Source organism: Ctenopharyngodon idella, chromosome 22 (assembly GCF_019924925.1).
Source record: "Ctenopharyngodon idella isolate HZGC_01 chromosome 22, HZGC01, whole genome shotgun sequence".
Taxonomy (NCBI): Eukaryota; Metazoa; Chordata; class Actinopteri; order Cypriniformes; family Xenocyprididae; genus Ctenopharyngodon; species Ctenopharyngodon idella.
Window position 1 is genome coordinate 14,935,423 of NC_067241.1, and position 27,432 is coordinate 14,962,854.

The 27,432-nt window shown below is 39.2% G+C and overlaps 2 long non-coding RNA genes across 2 annotated transcripts; one reads left to right on the forward strand and one right to left on the reverse strand.

Annotated features, from left to right (window-relative positions):
• Window positions 1-925: 925 nt before the first annotated feature.
• Window positions 926-26,717, reverse strand: LOC127505509 (uncharacterized). The gene is made up of 4 exons (XR_007927726.1): window positions 21,181-26,717; window positions 4,728-4,840; window positions 2,483-2,518; window positions 926-2,120 (listed from the first exon to the last, which is right to left on the reverse strand). It is a non-coding gene; the product is annotated as an uncharacterized LOC127505509 (long non-coding RNA).
• LOC127505510 (uncharacterized) lies at window positions 5,247-12,265 on the forward strand. The gene is made up of 3 exons (XR_007927727.1): window positions 5,247-5,499; window positions 8,600-8,749; window positions 11,935-12,265. It is a non-coding gene; the product is annotated as an uncharacterized LOC127505510 (long non-coding RNA).
• Window positions 26,718-27,432: the final 715 nt, after the last annotated feature.

Sequence of the window (27,432 nt, forward strand, 5' to 3'; positions counted from 1 at the left end):
CCCTCCAACAAGATAAAGCCGACAAATTACGCGGCCTGAAAAAAAAAAACACTCTGAAGCTAAACACGGAAAGAGAGAGAGAAAGGAGGCGAAGATGTAAAGAAAGAGAGGACACAGGTGAAAGAATAAATGTGCTTAGAGATTAATTGATAATTTGGTGTGTGATTCTCTCGTCGTTAACCTTTACCGCAGCGCAAATGACGCGTCACTCCATTTAAACAATGGGGTTGTCCGGCGCGGCCGATTGTGTATCTGCTGTCAGAGAGACGGTGTGGAGGAGCATTGATCAAGAGCTCCACATCAGTCTAAATGTGCAGGAGTCTCTCAGCGCTCCGTTCATTCATCACTCGAGCCTCCTCCTGCTCGCGTCCATCCTTATTAATGTCTTCTATGAATGTCAGCACCTCCCTTGTAAGTACAGCCGAGGGAGATCGTCCACACATCCTTCATACTTCCTCAAGGTCTTTGGGAGTTTTAGTGAGGTTGCCAGTCTGGAGCTGAAAGTTTTCCAAGAGGCCTTTAAAGAGCTAACAGTTCACCCTTAAATGATTACTTTGTCATCATTCACCTCTTATCGTGTTTCAGGCTTTTATTGTGTTATTTTCGAAGAAATGTCATGCCTTCTTTCTTACATTTAAAAAAATAAAGTAATAAAGAACCTTTAACATCCATGGAACCTTTCCATTTCACAAAAGGTTCCTTATAGTATTAAAATTATCTTGATACTAAGAAAAAAACAAATTCTTGTTCACTGAAAGGTTCTTTGGGGATCCAAAATGGTTTTTCTATGGCATTGCTGTGAAACAAACCATCTTTTTTTTAGAACCTTTATTTTTAAGAGTGTATAGAACAACATGGCTCCAATAATATATATTTATATATAATTTTTTAATCTTTCTTCATATTTGAATTGGTGGGTCACATTTGTTTACAGCACAAGTGAGAAACTGAACGAGAATCTGAACATGAATGAGACTTCAAAGCTTTGGTGGAGGTGAAGATTATCAGTAGCTGGCTTTCTATCCTCATATTTTTATGCAAATGTTGGGATTTCACATAAAAATGGTGCATAGAAAACAAGATGCGCATAAAAATTACATGATTGCTTGCGGTAGATACATTTTTGTTCATTTATAAGGCATGAACATAAACTAAGATTTGCAAACTGTTTTTATATTTAATGTTGTCATTTTATTATTTTACATTGTTTTCATTTATATTTTATTTTAGAATTATTTTTAACATAAATTAATTTTGTAACTCGAAACGTAAAAATGTCTTAAAAAGGACCTAATATGCCCCTTTTTACAAGATGTAAAATAAGTCTCTAATGTCCCCAGAGTGTGTATGTGATGTTTTAGCTCAAAAAACCCCACAGATAATTTTCTTAAAGCATGTTAAAATTGCCTTTTTGGGTGTGAGCAAAAACGTGCCGTTTGTGTGTGTCCCTTTAAATACAAATGAGCTGCAGCTCCCAGCCCACTTTCAAGAAGAGGGTGGAGCTTCAAGAGCTCATGCTCCGGCATACTGGCGGCAACAACAAAACAGGACAATCTCACGCACTGTAAAAGCCAGAAACTGTCAGTAGTGGTGTTCAGCCTTATATGTTTCAAAATCAACCTTTGTGAAAATCCAGCGTTGAAAAGATCCTTGTTCATTGGTACATTGTACATCCCAAAACACACCACTTTTAATGCCTCTTTGGTGCAGACATTGTACAACTCTAGCTGCTACAGTAAATTATCCCTGTAATGTCACCTTGGAAAACTTTTCAGCCCTCCTAATATCTCTTCACAGAAAAAAAATCACACTGACCTGATTCGAAAATTGCCTGAAATTGTCTGGACATCAGTTGTTTTTTGTCATGCAATAGAGGATTGTTGCTGGAAAGATCTGGAGCAGGTCCGCTGTGACATAATTATTCAAGGAGCATTTTGTCTATAACCTTCACAAACGGCGCCGTTCATCCATTCAGAGCCTCGCGTTTGGGTGGGAAACGTAGCAGGACCAGGGTTCAGTGTGAGACCTCAGGAGGCAATGAAGCAATACGTTTCCATCTTCCTGAAGGTCACCTGACCTACATGTGCTGCTGGAAGTCAGATACATTTTTTTCTATCTGCCTGTTTGTACAGAGATTTATCAGTGTCAAAATTCAAGTAAATGCACATATTTTGTTCCTAATAACAGATATTCAGACATTTTCAGGGCTGTTTTGTAAGGCTTAACCATGGCATGAAATCAAAACAGACTATACTTACTTTACTAATATATGTTCATGGTGTTTTTGTGCATCATTTCTCAGTGCAAAAAAATGACTTTGTGATTGAATGGCATTTTTTGGCAATGCTTTTGGTTGGAATCAATGTACATCACAAGGAAATTACGTTTCATGTTGTTTTCGTGCTTCTGAACATTTTACGGCATTGCTGAGATATTTTAGTTGTTCTCGAAATGGTGATAAATAATACAGGAGAGCACTCACGCGTCGGTTCAGATGAGTCCTGCAGATGCAGCTGACCTAGAAAGACAGTAAAAACACAAGAGGAAAAAAACAAAGGGTCACTTCAGTCAGTTCAGTTGCTTTATTGCTGAAAGTCACCTAAGACCAGTTGGAAAGATCTCCTTTACTTGAACCAGTACATATAAATACACAATAACAATATGCAAGCTAAGTCTTCCACCCACTTAGACTGGCTGATTGACATGTAAAGTGATTAATGCTGCATTCCAGTCCTCTGGAAATCATAATTACACCATGATGTGCGTTCAATTGATTTTTTCATGCTTTTACTTGATAATGTATTTCTCTACAAAGGCAGGAAACGTTTTAGCCCTAATGCAACATAATGAAGAGCAAAGGATGTGCATTAGGTGAGTAATTGATGTTTTTTCTATGAATTTGTCATTCTTGGTATCACAGAATGATGAAAAACAAGTCCCCCCCCCCCCAATAATTAGAAATGGCCAAATTGCCCCTCCAATTTTTGAAATTCTTGCACTGCTCTGCTGCACTCCATTACACAGCACTCTGTATGTTGTTAAGATGACAAAATCCTAATTCTGTTCTATTTCTTTATGCTTTTAAAAAATTAGACCCCAAATGATCAAGACATGGTTACGGCCTTGATGAGAATTGTAGTCTGATCGCACATGTCTGTCTGTCTCATTAATCAGCTAAATGAGCAGGGCTGGGACAATACATCGTTTCTCGATTCGCGATACAAAGAATCTGGAACGATTCTGATATTTTCCGATGTATCGCAATTCTCTCCCGAATCGATTTTGAGCTTAGTTTTTTAACAGCAGATGGCACTACGTGCTTTAGAAACCGATCACACTCTGCTTGCTTCCAGTTCCTTTACACACACCACTTAGGCCTAAAATAATCATTCATAAGGTTCAAAAAGGTTTAAGCGAATCTTCATGAACCTTTGTATGCGGTTAAAAACCAGCCTAGAGCGCCATCTGCTGTTAAAACTAAGCTCAATTCGAGAGGGAAAATGCTTCCGTCCACATCCATCCATCATAAACGTACTCCACATGGCTCCGGGGGGTTAATAAAGGCCTTCTGAAGTGAAGCAATGCGTTTGTGTAAAAAAAAAAAAAAAAAAAAAAAAATCCATATTTAACAAGTTATGAAGTAAAATATCTATCTTCCGCCAGACCGCCTTCCGTATTCATATTACGAAAAAAAACAGAACTGGTGTCACGTCAGTTACGTTTTTTCCGTAAGTTGAATAAGGAAGGCGTAGGACGTAGCATAAGCTTTTTGAACAGCGAGAGTTTTACACTTTCTTCGTAAGTAGAATACGCAAGGCAGTCTGGCGGAAGCTAGATATTTTACTTTATAACTTGTTAAATATGGATTTTTTTTTTTTTTTTTACACAAACGCATTGCTTCGCTTCAGAAGGACTTTATTAATTCCCCTCCGGAGCTGTGTGCCATCCCGCTCACTGCCATTATAAAGTTCAGATGCGTCAGGATGTTTATTAATATTTCTCTGATTGTGTTCACCAGAAAGAAGAAAGTCATATACACCTAGGATGGCTTGAGGGTGAGTAAAGCTTGGGCTAATTTTCATTTGAAAGTGAACTAATCCTTTAAAAACATTGCTGTCTTACATTGCTATTTTTCCTAATATTTTGATACAAAAAGGTTTTAATTAAAATGGTCATGAATAAATATGAATCTGAACTATCTGTAGGTATGCTATCTGAGAGTGAGACTATATTAAACATTCAGTTTGATACTGAGCTGAATGAAACTTGAATAAAACCTTTTTTCCCCCTGAACTTTTCAAGAGTTAATGTTGGATTTTCAAAGAGCCGCTGCTCACGGATGATTGCCTTCCCACCTCTATGCCATTTTATGACAGTGTGTGAATCCGCCACTGATAAGGAAGCTTTGCTGACAGACAGAGAGACTGACGGTCTGTCATGGGCTCATTGCACATTGGAAAAAGCCTGTCGCTTGATCCGGTTTAACTTGCTACTAAAAGGGGTCAGCGCTGGATTTACCCCAGGTGCTCAAGCGTTTCTTTGAATGCTAACCAATGCAAATAGCCACTGTTATATCTCAATTATGCCAAATTATTTCAATCCAACAATACTTTAGATCCGTAATGTGTGCCGGGAATGACGGATGCCAGCTGTTCGTCAAACTCAGACAAAGCCCTGTTTCGTCTGAAGCATTGATGGTTTCTCTCTGCAATAGTGTTCCAGCTTACCCAGGGGACGAGGACGGATAATGGAAGTTGAGAGCCGAAATGCTTGGGGGTTTGCTGGGAACGCCACGTGCCTTTTCCCTCTGGATCCACCTGAAGGATTCATTGAAACGGCACTGAAAGGCATAAAATGAAATTGAAAATGTTTGTTTAAAATGCTTTGATGTGACTGATTGAAATGTGTCTCATGCATGGCTTGTTTCTGTTCAGCAAGGAAAACAAAACATCATGAGCTACTTTCTGATTTATACACCTTACATTTCACTTTTTATTATTGTATTTGTTAATTCAAGAACAACTATTGCTCATACGGTTTGTGATTTAGTAGTACTAATATCAAGTATTAAATTTGGTATCAGTTATTAAAGGGGCTATTTATGTAGAAGTCAGAAACCCTTGTTATTAGCGGCACCGGTGGCCGTTAAGTGAACTGCAGCCAGAAACGTTTTGCTCATGCTCGAAGTTCCTCAAACTAAGGAAGGTACAAGAGACTGAACGTGATTCGAGGCCCCACGGCGAAGTTCTTTTTCATTCTTCATTTATAAGTATATAGAAGTTGGAAATACCTTTGCAGCGGTATACTATTAACAAACATCCCGACGCCATCCACTGCTGAGAACGACGGTTAGATGAATATGTAAATATGCGCAGCGCGCTTTCCTGTCAATAACAAAATAAACAACAAAAATAACAGAAAACGTTAATTAAGAAAGGATCAGCGATGTAGATGTTTGAACCATCTCTGCAATTCCCCGGCATGATAACGACAGATGAGGTAATTAAAATTACACTGTTATGATAGTTTGATTATAAAGTATATTTGAGACCTAGACTATATCTGACTATATCTTGAATTAATCCATTTTTTGCTTGAAACATTGACAGTACAGTACAGAATGTCTCTCTCGGCATTATCCTGAATATTGTAAGCATTCATTTCGTGAGAGAGAGGTTCTCGGGAGCGCGCGTAACCGTCACATCCTTTTGAATTTCCCGGCGAAAAACGAGTCACTAGTCCTTCACATAAAAATCAGTCTACAGTCATTCAGACAACCTAGGAAGTCGGGGGTCTCGTTTTTAAAGTTTTGTTACAAGCTGTTCACGCATAAGTAATTAATAGGCCTACACGAACATTCTTACATACAGCCGCTTTTTCTTGTCTTAAGCTTAAACTCACTTAAATTTGTGGTTGCTTTCGCCATGATCTACCGTTTGAGCTACAGTAGAGCATGGCTTTTTTGCACATAATTTGAATAATTCCTCAAATCATCTTGTTTGTTGTCTTGTTCTGGACAGGTGTGCTGTTATTTTAGACTGCTAAGGAATGGTGGATGTAAAACGGTGCAAAAATCTCATAGATTTACAATGGAGGAGGGACCCAAGCTATATTTAGTCCAGCCTAATCGGCCAGCAAAACAAACAAAAACGTCCTTAGTGCACCTTTAATGACATGAAAATGACAAACATGTACATATACATATGTATTTTATGGAAAATAGAGGGGTATGCAAATAAAAAGCCACCCAAATCATTAATTATGCTCATATCTAGGCCATCTCTCTAGGCACGAAGCGTCTGCTCTCATTGTGCTTGAAAAGAAACTTGCTGGATGTTTAAGACCAAACTGAGACACAATGTATGATTTTGTGGGACACATTTATACTGTTAACTTTTCATAACTATAATTTAAAGAGTTAGTTTACCTAAAAATGAAAATTATGTAATTTATTACTCACCCTCATGTTGTTCCACACCCGTAAGACCTTTGTTCATCTTCGGAACAGAAATTAAGATATTTTTGATGAAATCCGATGGCTCAGTGACTTTGGCAGTATCAAACTGCCAAAGTCATGTGAACTATTGAAATTGTGAAACACTTATGATGTAACGAAGCCTCGTTTACTGAAATCACGTGACTTTGGCGCTCCGAACCACTGATTTGAAACAAAAGATTCGTAAAGCTTCGAAGCAGTGTTTTAAAATCGGTCATTGCTAGATATTGTTTAAAAGTTGTTATTTTGTTTTTTTGGCGCACAAAAAGTATTCTCGTTGCTTTATAATATTAAGGTTGAACCACTGTAGTCACATGAACTGTTTTAAATAGCTTTTTGGTCATCTGAAAGTGTTAATTATCTTGCTGGCAATGGAGGCCTCACTGAGCCATCAGATTTCATAAAAAATATCTTAATTTGTATTCTGAAAATGAACGAAGGTCTTACAGGTGTGAAACGACATGAGGGTGAGTAATAAATGACAGATTTTTCATTTTTGGGTGAACTAACCCTTTAAGACACATAAGTGACTGATTTGGAACATGATTTCATGGTAACTTTAACAACCATTAATCCACTCAAACGCAATATACTAATAGCTGATTCTGTTAGCATATGAATGAAATGTATTGCATATGTATTTATTTGCATTTGCATAGCTTTTTACTATGCATTCACAGATTACCTCCTTCAGATTTTGGCCAAAACAAGGTATCTTAGAAAGTAGCATAATATAGTTTGCCTGTGATAAATGCTATCTAGGTAGGGATTTGAATACAGTCCTGTGGGTGTCAGTGTCACTATTCACAGTTTTCACATGACACAAAAACCTTTATAGGAATGCCCAATCTGGAGGCCAAAACAAGGCTTTCTTCCACTGACCACCAGTTATTTTTTTACCAGGTTTGTACTAAGTAGCTACTAATGTACTAAGCCAGTTACATTAGAAGTATACACAATAACGTGTATGTAATATGCATCATCAGTAAGGTGTATATTGAATTTGATCTTTTGATATCACTGTCCACGTACATTAAAGCATGTTAAGTGTTTTTTACGTTAAGCGTTTTAGAATGTCCTGCTGTTTTTAGTGACTGAAATACCGTGGCTGGTGCTGTATATGGATCGCAATGCAGGTGTCCCAGACTTGCAGTTTGTTCACATATCTTTGTTTTTCTTCCTTTGATAGTTGATCTAAATATTCATGGCTTGAAATTGACAGGCCTGTGCTGCAGTTCTATAGATAATTTGCCCTCCAGTCACATAACTGAAATTATGAATTGCAACAGTTGTGCACAGTAAAATTTGGATATTGTGCCAACATACATTCTGTGTAATTCATAAATAGTTCGAATAAATAGTAAATAGTCCGAACATTCTTGTTTGCATTGAAGCTGTATGTGTCCATGTCTGTGTGGATGTGTGTCTGCTGTAATAAAGGTTAATAAGGACGTCTTTTCGCTGCCACACAGACAGAGCTGTCAGTCCGGCGTGGAACGCGACTCCAACAGGTCTCCGCCACATGTCGCGGTAGAATATTTTAGAATATTAATTGCATACTTGGTATGCTGTTGTCATATGGCTTTTATTAGTATTCTATCAAGCCAATGAGGCGAGACCACCAGATGTAGCTCAAATGTCTCTCACTGGGGGAGTTCCGCAATGTGTTGAGTTTGTAGTGTCAGATGAGCGCTCAGCGCCGCGGCTCCTCGTCTCCTGTTCATACTGTAAGTGAAATGATGAAGGTTTATAAACGCTGTGGGCAAACATTGAGATATGAGTGAGCTTAACAAGTCAAGGACAGAGATGCTGGTTAAAAACCTCTCATGATGCTTTGCTGAAATAAGGTTTCAAAGTCAACATGAAACACCTTTTGGGAACAAATTAAAAAAAAAAAAAAAAAAAAATGCTTTTGTCTTGTTTCTAGTCCAAATATCTAAAAATTCTTAAATCAAGAAGCATTTTCTGGACAAGTAAAAATTGTTGTCTTGTTTTCAGAAAAAAATTAAAATCAAAATTAAATGTTTTTCCTTAAAACAAGCAAAATAATCTGCCAATAGTGTAAGCAAAATAATCTTGAATCTTCTTCTACTCTTTTTAAAGTTGTTGCATTACCGTGTTCGCCCCCTTCTGGTTTGGAGTGTGGATTGCCCGTGACTGACTGTATTCGTCGCCTGACTGTATGCACTGAACCGTGACGTCTGTACCGTACGGTATGACGAATACATGTATCGCTACACCCCTAATGGCCAGGTAATTAATATTAATAATAACTTCTGTCATTTGTGAAAAGACTGGTTTACAGTGGTTGAAATATTATGTACTTGTGAATAATATTGTTATTTTGTGTGTGGATTTTTTGTAATAGTCTTGTTGATTTTAGTTTTGGTATTAATTTTGAACATAATATGATGACGTTATGGTAATGTTATTGATAGACGACATCAAGAATTGATTGACGACACACGGTAGAAGGCCGAGTTGTGAAACGTTTGTTTCTTCTCCTAATAGAAAGTGACTTGTATTATTTTTTATGTGGACCATCATCATCATCTTTTTGAGATTTATACTAATACGGTCTGCGCACCTATGTGAAGTTTTCCCAGTGGCATCAGACTGTACAACCCTTTCTAGTCCCAATTGGTACTTTTATTTTCAAAACTAAATATTTATATGCTAATGGTAGCGATGGATGAGACAGAGAGAGAAACATCTTAGAGGGGCTACAGTGACTCATGACACTGAACACACTCAATAAATCAAGACGACAGAGATATGTGTGTGTGTGTGTGTGTGTGTGCAGACCATCTATTTGTGAAAAACACAAGCAGCGTGAGAGATTGTGAGCATGTGTGTGTGTTTCCGCTCTCCTCTCGTCTTAGGCAGCTGAGGTCAGTGCTCTTGACCTGCTTAAATGCCACAGTCGCTGAGCGCTTTATCTGCACCACGCAAATGATCAGTCCCCTCATCTGTATTCAGCACATTACACACACACACACATTTGTTTCACTATACTAGTAAGGACATTGCATAGATTTCCAATGATTTTAAATCAGTTTAATGATATTTTCTGTGTCTTAACCCAACCCTTACCCCTAAACCTACCCATCACAGAAACATGTGCAAAACACTAGATTTAAAGAAAAACATGTTTTGTCCAATTTATGGGCTTGTTAACTAGTGAGGACTAGTAAAATGTCCTCACTAGTCGGTGGTCATAATATTTCACTTTACAAGTGACTTGGCCCTCACAAGTATGGCCAAACCTGTACACAAACACACATACTGTTTACCACATAACCACTCAAGCACAGCAATAACATTATCTCACACAGTCTTTTGCATTGGGAAAAGTTGAGGACCAGCAAATAAAATAGGTGTGACCTGTTCATTCTGTTGTAATGAATATTCGTATGATTTACACACTAAACATGACTTAACTAAAACAGGTGTGACACGATAAATCAATTGTCTTTCTACGCTGAAAGCGACATGCTGGGTGACGTACAACAACCAATCAGAACATCTGGTGTTTAATATGCAGCTTTATGGGTTTGGATTTTTGGACCAATGAGATTTCACTGTGGGCGGGGCTTGCCAGTTGTTCATTGCGATGTACACTGATCAGGCATAACATTATGAGCACTGACAAGGTGAAGTGAATAACACTGATTATCTCTTCATCACGGCACCTGTTAGTGTGGGTGGATATATTAGGCAGCAAGTGAACATTTTGTCCTCAAAGTTGATGTGTTAAAAGCAGGAAAAATGGGCAAGAGTAAGGATTTGAGCGAGTTTGACAAGGACCAAACTGTGATGGCTAGACGACTGGGTCAGAGCATCTCCAAAGCTGCAGCTCTTGTGGGGTGTTCCCGGTCTGCAGTGGTCAGTATCTATCAAAAGTGCTCCAAGGAAGGAACAGTGGTGAACCGGCGACAGGGTCATGGGCGGCCAAGACTCATTGATGCTCGTGGGGAGCGAAGGCTGGCCTGTGTGGTCCGATCCAACAGACGAGCTGTAGCTCAAATTAAGAAGTTAATGCTGGTTCTGATAGAAAGGTGTCAGAATACACAGAGCATTGCAGTTTGTTGCGTATGGAGCTGCATAGCCACAGACCAGTCAGGGTGCCCATGCTGACCCCTGTCCACCACCGAAAGCACTAACAGTGGGCACGTGAGCATCAGAACTGGACCACGGAGCAATGGAAGAAGGTGGCCTGGTCTAATGAATCACGTTTTCTTTTACATCACGTGGATGGCCGGGTGCGTGTGCGTCGCTTACCTGGGGAACACATGGCACCAGGATGCACTATGGGAAGAAGGCAAGCCGGCGGAGGCAGTGTGATGCTTTGGGCAATGTTCTGCTGGGAAACCTTGGGTCCTGCCATCCATGTGGATGTTACTTTGACACGTACCACCGACCTAAGCATTGTTGCAGACCATGTACACCCTTTCATGGAAACGGTATTCCCTGGTGGTTGTGGCCTCTTTCAGCAGGATAATGCGTCCTGCCACAAAGCAAAAATGGTTCAGGAATGGTTTGAGGTGTTGACTTGGCCTCCAAATTCCCCAGATCTCAATCCAATCGAGCATCTGTGGGATGTGCTGAACAAGCAAGTCCGATCCATGGAGGCTCCACCTCGCAACTTACAGGACTTAAAGGATCTGCTGCTAACATCTTGGTGCCAGATACCACAGCACACCTTCAGGGGTCTAGTGGAGTCCATGCCTCGACGGGTCACGGTTGTTTTGGCAGCAAAAGGGGGGCCAACACAATATTAGGAAGGTGGTCATAATGTTATGCCTGATCGGTGTAAATTTCCAGTTAAAATAACAAGCGATTTATCTTGTTTTGAGAATTTTTTAGATGTATTTTACTGTAAATCAAGTCCAAATGAATAATTAAAAAGTTATTTTTGCAGTGCAGAAGTAAGTTTACATGAAACTGGATCTGCAATGAGGAAAATGTTTAGGCCAGGACTGATGATTCTTTCTCTGAAGTGCTTCATTTTCTGCTGCCTGGAAAACTGTAAAAGATTTTGTTGCCATACAAAAAAAAACAAAAACAAGATTCATGTTGTCATGATGACTCTAAAATCAGTCAGACAGCCCTTGTTATTTTTATGTGCAATAATTCTGTTATATTTAAGCTGGATATTCACTGTCAATCCTCAAGCACTCGGATCACTAGAGATTTGTGGGTTGTTGTAATTGAAATCCAGTATTATGGTAAGACTTTGAAATGCAGCCATGAATTTGCATTTTTGCGTTTCCGGTTCCATCGTCCTGAAGTCAGTGGGTTTTTTAAATGCCTGAAATAAGGTCTGTGGTTCATACAAGCTCAAGATATTTTAGTTTTTTTTCCTATGATATACAATACATCAGTAATTCCCTCAGTGATTTTTTTTTTTTTTAAATCTTATACTTGTCTTAAAAAAGGCAGTCGCTAACAAGTGTCTAAATGGGATTACAGAGGTTTTCGGCCATTAAACATCATCAGCCTAACAGGTAAACTCATCTACTACTAGTCACTTTCACAGTTAATTTGTGTAGATTATTCCGTTTCAAAAGATTCTGCAAAAATTCTATTTTTCTTCCACAGAGAGAGTAAAAGCACATGGGTTTGGAAAACACGAGGGTGAGTAAATATGACAGAATTTTTATTTTTGGCTTATTTATTTTTATTATTCGTTTAGGTGCAGGATTATTACCTGCAAGTGCTCCCAAACCAGCTGCTTTAATACTCTTTCCATTCAGCAGGAGGAGTGTTATAAAGTGTGTGTAAAATTGCATGCGATTTAAATGCATTGACTGGATTCCCTGCATATGTATTAGTGTAATATCATCAAGCAGCTGTGATTGAGGAGCGAAAGCCATTTCATTCAGCCATGTTTGTGTTTGTGTAGTCATTGCTTCCTTTTGGAAACGCACGCCTGATGGACTGATAACGAGGGTCATTATAACTCAGCCGTCAAATTACACAACAACCAATCAAAACTCTGAATGAGGGCACGGAATTTAGCACGTTCTCACTATCACTGGCGCTCTCTCAATTTGTGTGTCCTCTCTCCTGATCTCTCAAGAGAGGTGTGTATTTATGTGTGTGTGTTTGTGTCTTCTCATTTCAGAAAGAAGCCTGGTATTACTGTGAGGTGTCTGACCCTAATGTCATGAATATTCATGAGCGTATACTATCTGTCAGCCGGTGGCCCATCATTGTGTCATCTTTATCAGCGTGTGTGTCGTTTCCCTGGCACTGACTTGGAGAGGCCTGATTTGTAATTATGTTGTTCGATGCCACAAGGCACAAGGCTTTGGCTATGAGGACGGATCCTGGGCACAAGGACACAGAAAGAACCAGTTGGAGGCATTTCACCGTGGTATATGAAACCTGCGCTTTTTGTTTGACTGGTGGATTCATGAAAATGTTACATAAATTTAGAGGGGTATGGAAGCTTGTTTCCGCCATGAAATAAAAAATAAAAAAGGTAATTGCGACTTTTTATCTCACAATATTGACTTTTTTCTCAGAATTGTGAAATATAAACTCATTATAAAGTCAGAATTGGGAAAGTCAGAATTGCGAGTTATAGTCAGAATTGTGAGATGTACAGTCAGAGTTACGTGACATAAACTCGCAATTCTGAGAAGAAACCTCTTTTTTTCCCTCACAATTGGACATTATAACACGAAAATGCGAGTTTATATCACAATTCTGACTTTATATCTTGCAATTCTGACTTTATAAGATGCAATTGTGTTTATATCTCGCAACTCTGAGAAAAAAAGTCAGAATTGCGTGATAAAAACTTGCAATTGCGAGAAAAAAGTCAGAATTGCAACTTTGTATCTCACAATTCTGACTTTATATCACGCAATTCTGAGAAAAAAAAAATGAATTGTGAGATAAAAAGTCGCAATTACCTTTTTTATTTTTTTTTATTTTTTTAGTGGCGAAAACAAGCTTCCATAAGAGGGGTCATATCATGGCAAGTCGATTTTTTTCCTTGATTTTAAGAAAGAAAAGAGTTGTTTTAAGACTTTTCTTGGTGCTAGAAACCTTCAGTTAAGCTCAGGGAAGAAATAAAAATGAAAGAAAAAATATTATATGACCCATTAAAAACAATATATCTATATATATATATTTTATATATATCTATATATCTATATTTTTATTACATTTAAATAATTCAATGTATTATATCATATAAAATATCATATAAAATATATTTAAATTAATATTTAAATGATTACATTTACTATAGTACTATAGATATAGTACATTTAATTATGTAAATATAATAAAATATTTTTTAATTTTTATTAAATTAAATTTGTTTTAAAAGTACCATATTTAAATATATTATATATGATAGTACATTTAATTATTCAATATTTAAAGTAAAGTAAATGTAACATTTTAAAATATTAATTACAATTAATATTACAATATTACTAATTTATTCAAATATATTTAAATTTAAATACAATATAGTACATTTAAATAAATTAATTAATGTTTGATAAGGAAAAGATGGGAGACAGAGAGGGACTAGGAAAAATAGAAGACATATTGTATATTTTGTATATTTATAGTGTCTCCTATCTTTTCCTGGCTGACCATACAACATGGTACGCACATACACAAGCACTGTCCATCCATACCTTCAGACACAGATAAATTGCCGCTGTACCTGGAACAAATTGGCCCAGGTTAAAGAGAAGGTGTTTGTAAGAGCGTATAGAGAGGTCGTTCTACTCTGCGTCCCTGCAGTATTGCTGACAGTCACTTTACTTCAGCCAGCACATATTTCACATGTCTTCACAAGCTCAGCAAGGATTTCTCATTCAGACCTCATTACCTCGCCTGACAATTAATTAATAATAGTGGTCTCGGCTCGGTCCGTGGGGATCACGGTCACACAGGCCTGCTCATGTGTGGCCTGAGTGGGACCGGTGCCTGAGTTGTGCAGGTTGTTGAAGGTTGGTTTGAAGGGCCAGTTTTTCTATGAATCCCAGAATTGGGATAGTTAATATTTAGTTAATATTTTTAGTCAATATTTTATATTTAATTTTTTTTTAATATTTTTATTTTATTTAGTTTTTGTTTAGTTTATTTGTAATTAATTTAAAGATTTAAAGCGGTTCACTTACAACAGGCATTATTAACCATTAACCAGATTTTCACATTCACGTAATTCCAAAGATTTTTGCCATTTCGGTTACCATGCAAAGATAATTATGAGGCGTTGCTATTTCATTGCTAGGTTATTCAGAGTGGTTGCCACAGTATTTTTATGTAATTACTAGGCTGTTGTTATGTGGTTGCTAAACTATTCTGGGGTGCGTTTCCCAAAAAGCATCATTAGCGAACCACGGTCGCAAGTTTGGCCACATAGGCTATGTTCAGACTGTCAATCCAAATCCGATTTTTTTGTGAATATCCAATTGAAATCCGATCAGATTTAGCAAGTGTGAATGACAAAAAATCACATGAAATGTGATTTTTACAAATCAGTTTTGAGTTACATTCATATGTGGTTTGAAATCCTATTCAAATCGCATTTCTGGAAATCCGTTTCATTTTGCGTGGTTTTTGTGACTTTCTCACACCACGTAAAACATAAACGTCAGACGTTGTTATAGGAAACATGCTGAAATTCCTCGATTAAATTAGAGTACTCGACTTTAAAAAAATGATTACAATTTCCCTGTGTTGAGTAACTGGCAAAATACCGGAAGTAACGCATTCAGAGGCTGCACAATGTATTAAAAAGGTTTAAAAATCATACTATAGCATAGTGCTATTGTGAATTCACAAATACTGCGAGTCAATAAAATAAATATAAGCCCTGCAGGTTTAATATTTGCACTTTAATTATTTACATGGCTGCACAATTAATCGAATTTCTAATTGCAATTACGGATGCCACAATTTTGTAATTGTTCAAAGGCGTGATTACAAAAAAAATATCCACTTACATTATTCTGCGTGCTTAAGAGGTGTGTTCAGAGCATGTTACATTGTAAGAGGCGAATCATGACTACTTCAGAGTGTAAAAGGTCTAACCCAGCACAAAAGGAACTACCAGTGACGTAAGTGTACGCTGATTGGTCGAACACACACGAAACACCATCACCTGCCATTTTTAAAAAGCCGTGTACACAGCCTATATGTTAACTCCATAAACTAACTCTGCAAACATGGAAAACAGTGATAGATGGACCTCTCAACCTTAACCTAAGAAGAAAATACAGCGCGACTTTGAGTGGACCAAGCCACTCAACGTGCTGTCAAAATAAAAGTCACAACAACAAACGCAGTTTACGTCACTTCAGAGATCCTACTGATGGTGCAAATGCAACCAGGAAAATGGCCCAAAAAATTCAGGAAGAGTGTTTTCAGCTTGTTTTTTTATTTTTATATAAAAATATGTCATGCAGTTGCTTCAAACAATGGTATAAAGCTAATCAAAACATCATTCAACGCAATTACAATTTCAAGGGAATAATAGACAATTATGATTTTTGTGATAATCGTGCAGACCTACTTGTAGGTTAAGTGTGTCTCAGAACGGCTCAGTTCACAGGAAATACTGCTCCACATGAACTGTTATCATTCACATGCGTGGAGCTCGTTTCAAACTCCGTCACTGCATATGCTGTGAGTTTGGGTTGCTTATGATGTTCATCTGTGAACAAAATGTGCGCCATTTCATGAGATTTGTAAGGTAAATCATTTGTAAACCTACGCCAACACAGGAGAATACGTCAATATGTTTCTAAATATGCGAATTGTTCATCGCGATTTCAGAATAAAAAGTTTAAACTCTCGCTCTGAGTTTGCATGTTTTCATGTCCACATGTTCTTGTTTAAGAAATGAAAGTGGCTGTAGCATTTCTATCATAAAGAAGTCGCCAAATATTAAAGATTAAGTGAACATTTGAATTAAATGTTGTTTGGCCAATTTTAAACAAGGATTTGATCTGCTGTAAAGTGTAACAACACCAGGCCGTTGAAGCCCTCTGCAGGCATTTGTTAAAATACATATGTGTACATAATGTACATAAGATGGTAGAGCTGCATGATTAATCGCCCGTGTCCATTAAACCTTTGACAAAATCATACCAGAAGATTGAAATCTGTGTTCGTGCTTCTGGGCTGAGCCAGAGAGAGCAGTTTTGAACCACACAAATGTTACAAAATATTCAGTTTAAAATTAAGATATAAACACTGATGTCTACGATAGCGATCAACACATTTTGAAAATAACTTGGCTCTTCAAATAACTTGTAGCAGTTACATCTTACGCTAGGTGGGGACAAGTGAGTGTTAAAAATGTATTTGTCATTGAATCATTCATTCAAAAGATCTGTTCAAAACACTGATTCATCCAGTAATGAAACATTTGAGTCATTGAGTTCATTCAAAACCATTTAAAAAAATAAATAAATAACCCATTCAAATTAATTAAACATTTTTCCAGCAATTAATATTTTGTCAGAACCTTTAGTAAATAATGTTATATTGTTTATCTTGTATATTCAGAATCGTGGGAGAATCGTTATCTCTATTGGAAACCAAAAAATCTCGATTCTCATTTTATCCAGAATCGTGCAGCTCTATAAGATGATCATTAAAATTGTTTATTATGTATTTTAACAGTGTTTTTCAATAAAACCATATGATTACTTGCTTTTGATACTTTATTTGAACCAAATATTATTGCCTCATTGTTATGATTACTCGATTACTCTTCAAAATAATCGACCAATTACTTGATTACCAAAATAATCGTTAGCGACAGCCCTAAATCAAACTGACAGGGTTAACTTAGCCGTTTTAACAAATTAGATAGCTATCCGATCAGAGTAAGGTGTAAACAGGCCCAATATTTCACACCACTTATATCTTTAGACTCTAGTAAATGCTTTTGCGGATATTTGCTAATGTGATTATACACTTATCAAATAAACCGGTGTATGTCGTTTAAATCACACGTCCTGTCGCAGTCAGCTGTGTTGTGTTGTGTTGTCGCGGCGTGTTTTAATGATGGAAGTAGGACACAGACTGTGGGAGGGGGCGGACGAGGAGTGTTGCATTAGCTGATGTTCGTGACACACACAGTTCGTGCGGCTGCGGATCCTCAGACTGTTGGCGGCGATAATTAAATTTCCCAGAATGAGCACTGCCACTGTGACACAGGGGTAACACCTAGAATATCCCCCCCTCTCTCTCTCTCCGTCAATCCATCTCTGCAGGAACAGATAGAGGCAGGGTGAAACAAATGCGTTTCATCAGGGGACCGCATGCCACAAAAAAAAAATCCTATTTGTTCCGAGTTGCTCTTTATCGGCGCTGAAGCTGAGATATGGGCGGCACTGGAAGGTCGTGAAATGACCTAATGAATCCTGTCCAAACTGCATGAAGGGGAGGCGAGACCTGCTTTTAGGCAGATACTGCAGAGAAAGATTTCGTCCAATATTTCTTTTTTCCCTTCTTCAGTAAATTGTCATGAGTGAAATGATTCCCCATTCGCTCCTCATCTCTCCGTATTAAAATCCACACGGTTGATTCAATTTTCTCCTGCTAATTTACTGCTGCACAACTTTAATATTCTTTAACCTTTCGTGATTAAAGTTTTCTCGAGGTGGGTGGATGGGGAACGGTTAAATCAAAGACTGTTAATCTTCATTCTTATGTTATTATTTCCCGTCTCACATAGCGGTATTCGGCTGTCACGCTATCACACACCTGATTATTTCACACAAAGCTGCGTGTGTTTGAAATGTCTGTGATTGACAGCCTGAATGGTGACCATTAATGACTGTGCGTATTTATCAGGTGAATTGTTTTTAGGATCATGTTCACAATTTGTGCTATATTTTGTAGCTGATACATTTTGAAATATTAATTTCTCTAACCGTAACTCAACTTATGAGGTCACCTTGAAAATTAGTTCATGTTAATGTTCTTTCGAGTGCATTTAAATATATCAAGAATTGTTTTATTTTTACATTCGGTGGTTGCTAGGGCATTTCTGTGTGATTGCTAGGGTGTTCTGAGTGGTTGCCAGGGCATTTCTATGTAGCTGCTAGGGTGTTGGGGGTTGCCAGGGTGTTGCTATGTAGCTGCTAGGGTGTTGAGGGGTTGCCAGGGTGTTGCTATGTAGTTGCTAGGGTGTTGGGGGTTGCCAGGGCATTTCTATGTAGTTGCTAGGGTGTTGGGGGTTGCCAGGGTGTTGCTCTGTAGCTGCTAGGGTGTTGAGGGGTTGCCAGGGTGTTGCTATGTAGCTGCTAGGGTGTTAAGGGGTTGCCAGGGTGTTGCTATGTGGTTTCTAGGGTGTTCTGAGTGGTTGCCAGGGTGTTGTTATGTGTTTGCTATGATATTCTAGGTGGTTGATCGGCTGTTGCTATGTAGTTTTTAAGGTGTTCTGAACAGTTGTCAGGTCATTGCTTTGGTGATTGCTAGGGTGTTCGGAGTGGTTGCCAGGGCATTGCTATATGGTTGCTAGGGTGTTGAAGGGTTGCCAGTGAGTTTCTATGTAGCTGCTAGGGTGTTGAGTGGTTGCCAGGGTGTTGCTATGTGGTTTCTAGGGTGTTCTGAGTGGTTGCCAGGGTGTTGTTATGTGTTTGCTATGATATTCTGGGTGGTTGATTGGCTGTTGCTATGTAGTTTTTAAGGTGTTCTGAACAGTTGTCAGGTCATTGCTTTGGTGTTTGCTAGGGTGTTCGAAGTGGTTGCCAGGTCATTGCTATGTGGTTTTTATAGTGTTCTGAGTGGTTGCCAGGGCGTTGCTATCTAGTTTTTGGGGTGTTGATAGGGGTTTATAACAGGGGTATCCAAACTCGGTCCTGGAGGGCCAATGTCCTGCCGAGTTTAGCTCCAACTTGCCTCAACACACCTGCCTGGAAGTTTCTAGTATGCCTAGTTAGACCTTGATTAGCTGGTTCAGGTGTGTTTAATTGGGGTTGGAGTTAAACTCTGCAGGACAGTGGCCCTCCAGGACCGAGTTTGGAGACCCCCTGGTCTATAATGTTCAGGTCCTTCTTTCAATGTAAATCTGCTGCATTTTTGTCATAAATGACTCAATGACTGAGGAAAAAAATAGCACACCTCTCCTTAATAAACCACACAATTTGAGGTGTCATTGGGGTTGTAAGCGTAAAGTATAAGCAATACTATAGTAATAGTGACGCTTGACTTGGCAAGCACGACAAACTACGAGCCAACAAGCATATCTCTGTCAAAAACTTAATATATTCTGCATATGAACCAACTCTCTTATTGTCTGTGACTGATGATAAGATCGAAGTTGGAATCATTCATGTTACGGTTGTTAATAAGCAATTAACAGCTAGCAGCTTAGCTGAAATCTGCTGTGTCAGTAACTGAGGACCTTCTTCTGTGTGTTGTACTGATTTTATCAGCTTCTGTTCAGCAGTTTCTATCTCCACAAAACAAATAGGAATAGCCAGCTTTGTAAACAGTGGTAACAGTCTGTCTCGACTGACATGAATTAAAATACATGTAGCTAACAGCACCCTGACAGATAAAGGCTATGCTGTGTATCACAGATTGTTTATTTTAATGTACAGAATTTCTGTCAAGACAACTCTCGGAGTGTTTGGCATGGTAATGAATGTGGCAATGCTGATATGTTTGGTCTTGGCCAAATAGATCTGCTATGCTACTGCTGTTATTGCTGCTGCTGTTGGCTATTACAGCTGCTATGGGTTATTGCTGCTGCTGTTGGTTATTGATGCTGCTGTTGGCTATTACAGCTGTTTTGGTTACTACTGCTGCTGCTGGCTATTGCTGCTGCTGCTGGTGGTTATTGCTGTTGCTGTTGGTTATTACTGCTGCTGTTGGTTATTACTGCTGCTGTTTGTTATTACTGCTGCTGTTGGCTATTGCTGCAGCTGCTGGTGGTTATTGCTGCTGCTGTTGGTTATTGTTGCTGCTGCTATATCATACATGAATTACCCGTAGCAGATCTGTACAGGTGGAGCTGGGGAAGGTGGAGGGTTTCTGAAAGCGTGCTGCAACTGCTACAGCAAATGCTGACAGGTATTTGGAGGTTGAGCAGCAAGCTCATTGGCTACTGATACAGCAGGAACCAATCAGCTGTGCCCTGATGTGATTGCAAGCAGATTGAGTTAAGGACCTATCAGCCTGTGCCATCTAGAGTTTCATGACAGAACTTTGTGCTAGTGGCTCTGACTTTGAAGATTCAGTACAGAGTTGTAATATTTTTGAAGAAAAATAATTGAGTTGTGGAAAAATTGCAAGCAATTATTGTTCACATTTCTATCATGTTACTATATTTTGGCTGCAGGGCTCTGAAATATAATTTAGCTCTTATTGTGTTTATTTATTTACGAATTTTTGTTATTTATTTAAAAAATTATATTAAAAAAAATGCCTTTATGGTTGATTGTCATTAATATAAATGTTACTATTGCTAAATGCATGGAAGTTTAACAGTGAATTTATTTTAATTTAATTTAATCTAAAAAACTATATTTTAAATATACCTTAGGAAATAACATTATTGGTATTTACATATTTACATTTATATAATAAATTTTAAGTGTACAGTTTTTGTTTTTTTTTGCATGTGGGTTGTTTAGTATGACCTGAATTTAATCCACAAGAAATGTATATTACCATTTAATAATTACCCATTTCTTCTCCATTTCCAGGGAGTAGGTGTTTTCACACATCAGTCTTAACTGACAGCCGTCCTGTCACATGGACACATGGAGTTACTGCAATATTTAAGGCGACTGCAGATGAAATGCTTCATTATTAGTGTCGTGTCGGAGCGAGGAGGAAATCTCTGCAGATGGACACCGGGACAAAGAGCCTTCGGAGAGAGAGATAGAAGAGCAGTGTGGGAAATGCATTACAGAGGTATTGATCACAGTGACATGACTATCAGCTGTGACTTCCACAGAAAAGGTCACACGGCTTGAGCCCGTCTCCCGGATTCTGAGAGAAAACGAGAGAAAAGACAAGACATTCAGAAACTGAGACATTCTGAAAACAAAATAATATAGTCATGTTTGTTCATCTCAAATAATTTAATATTGTGTCATCATTGGTGAGTAAATGATGACAAAATTAAGATCATAGCATTCAAACCTATATGACTTTTCTTCCATGGAACACAAAATTAGATATTTTGCCAGTTCAGACAGCTCTTTTCCATATAACAAAACCTTACAGTAACCCCAAAGGAGAATATCAAGCTTCAAAATGACACATAAGTTCAATAAATGCATCATACAATAGTGCACATTACTTATGTGCTGTATTTAAGTCTTCTGAATTCACACTTGGTATCGCATTGTGCCTGGTGTATGATATGGCCCATAGTCAGCAGAATGTCTGTTGGGGAGCATCAAAATAAAGTGTTAGCAATTAAGCAGACAGTCTACTAATAGCCTACTCTAATGACTGGTAGGTAGCTGACATGTAGTTGCAAAGTTACTTGTAGTTAGTAGAATGTCTAAAGCAGACTATTGAAATACCCTGAGGTGGAAACTCCCATATGCATATCATTTTATTCATGCATATAAGTTGGACTACTTTTACATGTTTTTTTTGTTTGTTTGTTTTTTCGTTTTTGGAGTTCATCCCCAATCATTATGTGGGAAAAAAAGGCATCAACATTAGCTAAACATCTCCTGCATTCCACAGATGAAAGTCATACAGTTTTGGAATGGCATGAGGGTAAATAAATGGTGACAGGACTTTCCTTTTTGGCTGAACTGTTCCTGTAAATAGAGTCATATAGAGTCATGGTTTGCACTCCGACATGTAGTGCAGTTCAGGTGACCTGAGTTCGAGTCCTGGCTCGTGGTCTTTCCCGATCTGACCCCCTCTCTCTCCCACTTCACTTCCTGTCCTCTCTCCAGCTGTACTATCAAAACAAAGGCAAAAATGTTGCATGTATGCATGCTTCTAAGAAAACATGGTGCAAGCCTTTAACCGAAGATGTTTCTAGTGATCATTTATGTGAGTCAGCGTTCTAACTCTAATTTCCTGTGAGAGAGCGTGCATGTGCGTATACGTGCGAGAGAGGTTTTCACCTCGAAAATTCCTCTGTGATCACAACGTTACAAATCAAAGCAGACAGCAATGCCTGCACCTATTACAGTCCCCTCATTCACCGTAATCGTGACTCATCTCACTTTCCTGTAAATCTTTGTCCTCGGGTTTATGTAGTGCAGTTTAAATCTCTGAAACCCACTGGGCGTGAAGCGTCTCGTAAAACTGATGAATCTGCTATTCATGACGGGATTGGTGAAGCCTTATCAGAGCAGCTGGGACGTGCCCGTGTCTCTCGTCAGGCCCGGATGTGTTGGGTTTCACTTCTCAAGGGGACTGGTTTGTTCTGCAGTGCAGTGAGGTAAGAGTCAAACCCTGACCCTCATATGTTCACGGTCAAACTCCAAAAAGGACAAAAAAAAGCAACATAGAAGTATTTTAAAAATAGTGCATATTTTCCAACTCTTCTGAAGCCATGAAATAGATTTGTGTGAAAAACAGACATAGAGTGCTGCAGTGATGACGTGTTTTTGTAGCGTCACTCCAGGTTCCCTCGACAAAAATCCAATAGGATTTTTCCATTGGCTTTTGGATTATAGCGGAAAATAAGCTCTGTGACCAACAAACGTTAATGATTCTTACACATTTTGTTCATCATGAAAAATTAACACAACTTTTATGAATTTTGAAGCCTAAATACAAGAAGCAAAAAGCTAAACGTAGGCTATGATATCCGACAACTCTTTATTTAAAATACAAAAAAATAAATCCCTTAAAGTTAGCAAGAGCATGATTATAAACACAATGAGGTTGTGAAAGTGAATAGTTAATAGAGTATGGAAGCTGAATAAAAACTGAAAAAAAAATAAAAAAAGGTAATTGTGACTCTTTATCTCGCAATTCCAACTTTATACCACGCAAATGCGATTTATAAAGTCAGAATTGGCAGTATAAAAAGTTGCAATTATCCTTTATTTTTTTATACCATGTGCGGAAACAAGCTTCCATAGTAGACCAATTTAGACACTTGTTAGCAACCGCTTTTTTAAGAAATGTAAAAGCTTTTAAAAAATCATAAGGTATTACTGATGTATTTTATGTCGTTGAATAAAACGTGAACGTATCTTGTGCTAGTGTTCATGACAGACCTTATTTCAGGCATTTAACCAAAAACCCATTCAAAAAAACATTGATGATGATGGAACTGATAGTGCTAAAAAGCGAACTAATTTCTGTGTTTTGGCATATAAAAATATGCTTGCACCACTCTATTGTCATTTTTGGAGAAACTATTCCTTTAACATGCTATGCATATTCGGTGTGTGTGTGTGAGTGAAATCTGGTTGGTGTGCAGCAGATTTTCATCCCGTCTGAAGAGAAACAGCCTCCATCAGATCTCCATGCTGTTTCGATTCCCCCTCACGTCAGCGAGACACGCGGCTCTGAGTCATGCAGGCTGGGACGGATCCGCAGTTCTGCAGCATCACTGCAGACTCTCTCACGCACCGATGCTTTGTGTCTCGACAGCCGACTGTCACTCTGGTAGTATGTGAATGATTTTCTCTTCCAATTTATTTCCTGGAAAGGTTCCATAAACTCTCTTCATGTTCTTGACATCATCCGTAGAAGAATGAAAGAAAACTACCAACAAGAAGCCTCTTTTATCTTCACATAATAAACGTCACATAAACAAGATATCTTGGCCTTATTAATTTTTGTTAGCATTTTAGTGCATATTTAGTTTAGGTTTGTTCTTTGTTCTTTCTTTTTTTTAATTTTAGAAGTTTTTTTTTAATTAACGATAACAGCCTTGCATCCCAGTTGTCACAGTTATGTTCAGTTGGTTTTCTGCTTGCACCTTTTCTCTGCCTGAGTTTGCTACCATAGTGACCTAGTTAAGTTAATCATTCCATTCAGCTGTGCACCTCATTATCTCTTGTTTTTAGCTCTCCCTCTTTTAGTTTGAGTTTGTCTGGCCTCATCTATGCTACTGTCACAAACGTAAAGGCTTTGTAGTAGAAACTCACAAAATGAAGAAACATGAAAAGAATTTACTAATCAACTCGATCACAACTACTCCTTCAACGTGTAAACGTAATGTGAACCGAAATTAGAATAAACCTAACAGGATATTTATACATAGAGTAAATGAGGAACTGAATCATGCACACCTGAACGTGATTAACAAATGAGTAGCCATAGAAACAAATGAGAACTAATACAGACATGACAGAATCTGAACTAAACTGAACATAACCATGACATAAGCCCCCCCTCCAGAAGGCGTGACCTCGCACCATGATAGAAAAAGTTCAGGACGAGGAAAGATGGCGGAGGCTTCGGTGGAGGGCGTGGAGCTGGTGATGGAGCATGGGGTAGGTAGGCACAGGCACCATTGTGGCACTGACGGTGAGAGGATCTAGGGTGGAGTCTTGATTGAAGGGGCGGATGGAACCCTGGGACCAATCGGTGGAGGCGGAACCATGGTGAGATGAGGAACCGGCGTAGCAGAGCGACTTACGGACCTGGGCGACATCAAAGGGCTGGAAGACTAGGGCTGAGCTGCTGGCTTGTGGTACTGAGGCAGCGACGGGGACTCGGATGACCGGGGCGACGATAGGGCGAGCAAGGATGACGGGGAGGTCGGAGAAAGGAAGGAGTGACCTGAAGTGCTGAGGGAGCCCAGCGGAGTCTCAGGGCAGATGGGCCACGGAGGCAACGAGGGAGCAGTGAGCCAAGGCGATAGCAACGGGCTGACAGGCCGAGGTTGAGACATGGGCCTGGAGGCCAGAGGCGGGGAAGATGAGCCGCACGGAGTGAGCGGCGGGGGCAGAGCCAAGGAGCTGAACAACACCAGTGGTGCAGACAGATCCAGAGGACTGGCCGTGATCAGCAATGGAGACGGGATCAGGAAGTCAGGAAGGGATACAGACAGAAGAAAGTCATTTCCATACAGGACCCGCGAAGACGACGAGGACTTGAGGGTGGGAACTGGATCCGCGGACCACAGATCTATCAGGTCCCGGTCCACTCCTGGCTCTGGGGTGGACTTATCAGTGTGCTTCGTCTCCGGAGATGGAATGGTCTCTGGCTCTGGGACTCGGACAACAGTGGTAGTGGCCTCGGGCTCACAGATGGTGAGGGAGAGGCTGCCATATTTCACTATCCAGCCCGTGTACCCCAGAAGACTGCAGCGCCAGTAAGTTCATATCCGTTTCTCTTTGTACTCATTTTTGAGGGTCGGTTCATCTGTAACAAACGTAGTAGAAACTCACAAGATGAAGAAACATGAAAAGACTTTACTAATAAACTCAATGATCACAACAACTCCTTCAATGTGTAAACGGCCGCACGCGCTTCTCACTCTCTTCGGTCCAAGGCGCGAGGGGTGACGGCTTCGGCACAGCGGCTCGTCCTCTTTAGGCCATGACAACTGAGGGGAATAGCGGCCCGGCGTCCTAACCTGTCGGCAGCGTTACGCATGCTTCTCCATTCCGGACCGCGGGTCCTGCGACTCACATCTATGGCGGTGCGGGAGTCCCTCCGCCCTCCCTTCCTGGACCCACGAGGATACCAGCGAGCATGCACAGGGGAAAAAGACCGGTCTCCCGAGGAGAGGCGCGCTCAGCATTTAACAGCGGCGGTGACGAGGCTTCATTATCTTAAGGTGTGCCTCATCACACGGCGCCAGACCTGGTTATTTCAGCGCCAAAGTACCATGAAAGTACCATGGTATTACTGGTATGGTCTCTTGGCTATGGAACCATGGTAATATGTTTTTTGAACAAATACCAAAGTAATTTCATGGCATTCTTTGAGGTACCTTGGAACTTCAGGCAAATACCTTAGTACATGATAATATTATTCATTCAGTAGTAGTACCATGATATATATCAGAGTACCATGGTACTGCCATCTGAAACCGTCTTTCAGCATTTTTGTGTTCATTTTCAACACTTTTGTCATTGATTTTCAATTACCGCTTCATTTAAACCCAGCAGCACACTAAGGCCGCATTTATATTACATAAACCTAATTACGATATTTTCCCCCATGTGGCTCAGATCGGATATGACCCACGAACGTGTAAGCAGGAAAAAAGCTCATGGATTCCGATATTCTCAGATCAATTTCAGACCTCATTCATATGTGGAAATAAATTGGATACGTGCATTTGCGTCTGCCATGTAAGCAGACAGATCGGATATGTGACGGTGGCGAATCACATGACACTTTTCAATGGCGCAATGAAGGACGAAGGCTTAACCCAATGTTTTGCTGAACTTTAAAGATGGTGTGGAAAGCAAAAGCTTGTATTATAATTTCATCGGCGTCCATTGCAAATTGCGCTGTTTTTAACTTCCTTTCTGGCTTAAGCTTTTCTGGGTCAGTACGTCTACCTTGGGTTGTTTTGCCAAGCATAGAGTGTAAACGCAGATATCAGATATGGGTCACTTTTAAAAGATGTAAGCTGGTCGTCAAAAAAAATCTGATATAGTCAACAAATCGGAACTGGGCATCAAGACCTGCAGTGTAAATGCGGCCAAAGTGAGCACTAAACGAGCGCACGAAGACAGAACAACCCTGCTTCTCCCATCACTTCATAAGCACATTAGAGACAAGAGAGCCAGAGCTAATTAATATCCAATTAATATGCATGACAGCACTTCAGCAGCCCTTATCGAATGAAAATGCACTGTTTAATGCTTTCACTGAAGGGTTTTTAAATCAGGATTTTGTGTTTCATTAACAGAGAGACAAGATGTAACATATTATTATTGAAACCTATGCTCTCAAGTGTTGGCTCGCATGCACTTTCCTAATGTAAATCAATACTTCTAAAAAAAAATAGATATCTATATTAATAGTAATCAATAATC